Source organism: Artibeus jamaicensis, unplaced genomic scaffold, assembly GCF_021234435.1.
Source record: "Artibeus jamaicensis isolate MK-2021 breed Jamaican fruit bat unplaced genomic scaffold, CSHL_Jam_final scaffold_369, whole genome shotgun sequence".
Classification (NCBI taxonomy): domain Eukaryota; kingdom Metazoa; phylum Chordata; class Mammalia; order Chiroptera; family Phyllostomidae; genus Artibeus; species Artibeus jamaicensis.
The window spans coordinates 948652-952294 of NW_026522042.1; the positions used below are offsets into that span (position 1 = coordinate 948652).

Sequence of the window (3643 nt, forward strand, 5' to 3'; positions counted from 1 at the left end):
ATTCGCCTTCAGTGGGTGTGTCAGCTTCACCCTTCAGTTCCATGATCCTGACACGGAGGGCGCAGGGGTGGGCGCAGGAGGCCGCCCTCCCGCTTCCTGTGGATCTGCGGTCCCCCTTGCACCCTGAGCCCCCCAAGGAGGGGACCGAGCTGACACAGAGCACCACCCTGACCAGGTGGCGGGCGATCGATAACGCCAGGACTCCCCGAGCGGTGAGGCCTCTTCCTCCGCCCATTTGTCAGAACCTCCTGCCTGTTCGCCTTCCCCTGCCGCCCCCCGAAGACGCCCAACAGCAGTTTCCTTCGTGGGCAAAGTCAATTTTTTTTAAGTGAGGAGCAGTTCCAAAGCGATCAAACACAGCATTGCTTAGGCAGGACTTTGTCCCTGTGACCCCAGCCTCCTTGGAGCCCCTCCCACCTGCCCCTCTGCAAGACCTGCTCTGGGAAGTGGCCCCGAGTCAGGTGCCCCGCCACGTGGGGCCGGAGAGCACCAGCCCCCTGTGCTGCCCCGAGAGCCTCATCTTCCTTTGTGGCACGAGAGGAATTCCAGGTATCGGATCGCAGCTCAGCGTTCAGCTCGGCAAGCCCTGTGCGCACAGAGGTCAGAAAACACAGCTGCTCGCTGGAAGGAGGGCCGTCTCGGCAGGCTCCCTTCCCGGACGCTGCTAGAGACCACGGGGAGCCAGCCCCTCAGGTTCAGTTCCTGGGAGTGCGCAGAGGCTGGGGTCACCAGAAAGGGCCCAGACCTTGCCGTCCCTCTCAGTTCTGCCTCTGGAGACAGACCCCGGCATTATTCTGGGGCCCGGTTCTGACCTAGTAGGGTGGATGGGCCAGTCATGGAGGTTCCTTGGAGCTCCAAAAATCCGGTGTCTCAGATCTTCGAAGTAAAATGAATTGGCACAACTTGATTTCATGCTATTAGAGCCAAAATGCTCAGGGTCGGAGTGCCAGTCCAGGTTAGAAGCCGAGGGTGCCAAGGCCATGTCCAATGTGGCGTTGTTTCCTGGGCGATTCTGGGGTTGTGGGGACACCGCCGCATCCGCACCGACGGCCTCACCAGCAGCTGCTCGGGAAGCACGTCGGCAGGGGAGGGAGGGGCAGACTGGGTCTGGGGGGCGAGGCCAGTCCCTCCGAAGGGCAGAGGCATGAGCCGGCCAGCAGCGCAGCCTCCTCGCCTGTGACGTGGCCACTCTGAGCCGTGGGAGGGTCCCTGGAGAGCCACGTCTCGCCCCGTGGGCCAGTCACCCCCAACTCGGTTATAACTGAGCAGGTGTCCCCTGTCCTTAGGACCTTTCCTGGGAAGGCAGCACGCGAGCCAGGAGCCCTGGCGGCCTTGGAGGTACGTGGACTCTGGCCGGGCACACGAGCACCGCGTACCAGCGGCCCCTTACACTGGCTGCTCTAGCCTGTGCCTGCGGCCTCGACTGCCACCTCCGGGTGGGACTCACAGGAGGCATCCGGGGGGGTGAGGTGGGCCAGCAGAAGCTCGTCTGCCAGAGCTCGTGCGTTTGGAGCAGGCGGGGCGCCGCTGGACATGTGGAGACTCGTGTTCTCTGGTTAGAATGTGGACGGCTCTCTTTTCTCATGAACAGATGTAAGGATTCGGGGATGAAGCAGCTCTAGCAACTGGGTTCCATGCAGCTTCTCAACTGAGCCAAGGACAGATGAGGAAGATGCCGTGACAGGTGGGTGGCAGGAATCTGTTCGCTGCCCGTATCCTGGGAGAGCCAGCCTGGGAAAGGCCCTGCGCCCGCTGGCAGATCCCTCCGGGCCCCTGCATCCTGGCCCCAGGGCGTCCACGAGCCGCGTTTGAGCCTCAGAAAGGCTCTCTCTGCCCGGGGCCGCACGGAGTCTGGTCTGCGCTGGCACGGCCTGACCGCGCCCAGTTGGAAGGGGGCCGTGCCGTTCTTGTGGTCGGCAGCCTTGCAAAGTCGAAATGGCTGCTCCCGTCTTAGTCCCGGTGAGGTGTCCTCCCTTTAACCTTTGGAGCAGGAGCCTTGTAAAAAAGGAAAGAAAGTAAACACTGCTTTTCACAGTTTGAAAAGTGATAAATTAATAGATCAGCAATTCTTTATAAAATATGATGACCAAGTTGTGCTTGTTCCAAGAATTCTAAACTATTATACATAAGTTACTGCATTAACCAAATAAGGGAGAAAATGATATGATCATATGAATAAATGTGGGAAATTGCTGAAAATAGCCTGCGTTCTTCACATAAACTCTGTAGGAGCCCAGGACTGGAAGGCCCTTCAGCTGACAAGCAGGGTGTCCACACACCCACGGCGAAGGTCACGCTTCGAGGTGAGACGCTGGTGTCTGAGGGAGGGCACTCAGGGGGAGGTTGGGGGGGGACCCTGTGAGCCAGGGAGGGAGCCGGTCGGACAGGGGACAGGCCGCACGGAGGGCGGGGCCCTCGGGCCGAAGCCTCTGCTCGCCGGCAGAGAGCTCTGGTGGCTCACCAGTCGCCCGGGGGCTCCTCCTCACTGGCGCAGGGAGGCCCGTTCGTGTTCATGGGGGTGCGGCCCCTCCTGGGCCACGCACGGCCCCCCGTGTGCTGCGTGTCCAAGTGCTGTCTCTGGCTGAGCACGGGCCTCAGGACTGGAGTGTGGCGCAGCGATGGGGGTCCCTTGCCGCCGCCGCCCGCCGGCCAGAGGGAGAAGGCGCCCCAGCTCGGCGGCGGGGCCTGAGGGTGCCAACGGAGCCCACAGGGTGAATTTTTAAAAATTCATTTAGAATAATTTCACTCACTTAAGGCTAAGAAAGCTTTCATTTTTGGCCATTTCTGGGAACCTGTCTGGTTCCATATTCCAAGTACCGATCCAGCATCATCTTCCTTCTGGCTGCGGGACTTCCCTGAAAAGTCTGTCACCAGCCACTGCGGGTGACACATCTCCCCGTTTGTTTGAAAAAGTCTTTATTTTTCTTTTAGTTGTGAAATATGTTTCCACTGGGTTAGCAGCCCCCCCCCCCCCCCGCCCCCAGCATCTGCAGGTCTCTCTGCTGTCTTCCGGCCTCTGTCCCCCCCCCCCCCCCCCGAGGAGGCACCTGCTCCCAGGTCTCTGGTTTTCAGCCACTTCCCACCACGGGTCTGGAGCGGGTGTGGTTCTCTTCCACCTCCACCTTTTCCTTTCTTCCTCCTTCACTTTGTGATTTAATCTGTGCGGAGTCCTCGGAGCTCTCGGACCCAGGGCTCAACACATTCCACCGTCTTGCTGACGATCCTGAGTCTTTATCTTTCCGAATGTTCTTCCATCCTGCAGGGCTGCGAGACCCGCGGTTCTGGCGGCTCCGCTGGGTTTCCGTTCCTCCTCCCTCTCTCTGCCCCTTGCGTTTCAGTTTCGGTAACGCCTACCGCCCTGTTTCCAGTTCCCCGCCACCCCCGCCACCCCCGCCCGGCCTGTGGAGTTGATCGGCCAGCTGAGCGCATTCTTCACTTCTGCCATGATTTTCTTGTAGCATTTTCATTTTCTCCCTAGAGTAGTCACTGCTTGGCTGAAACCGTCCATCCGGTGTCACAAGCTGTTCACCTTTCTACTGCAGCCTGGAGGTGCCGGTCAGCTATCCGAAGTGCCCTCTCCGACAGTCCCAACACTGCTTTCTCTCTTGAAAAGGAGTCATTTTCCTTTGACTTTTCCTGCCTT

At 59.7% G+C, this 3643-nt stretch overlaps 1 long non-coding RNA gene across 1 annotated transcript; it reads left to right on the forward strand.

Annotated features, from left to right (window-relative positions):
- Positions 1-1243: 1243 nt before the first annotated feature.
- Positions 1244-2303, forward strand: LOC119039768 (uncharacterized). Its single transcript, XR_005080685.2, has 3 exons — positions 1244-1338; positions 1592-1684; positions 2230-2303. It is a non-coding gene; the product is annotated as an uncharacterized LOC119039768 (long non-coding RNA).
- Positions 2304-3643: the final 1340 nt, after the last annotated feature.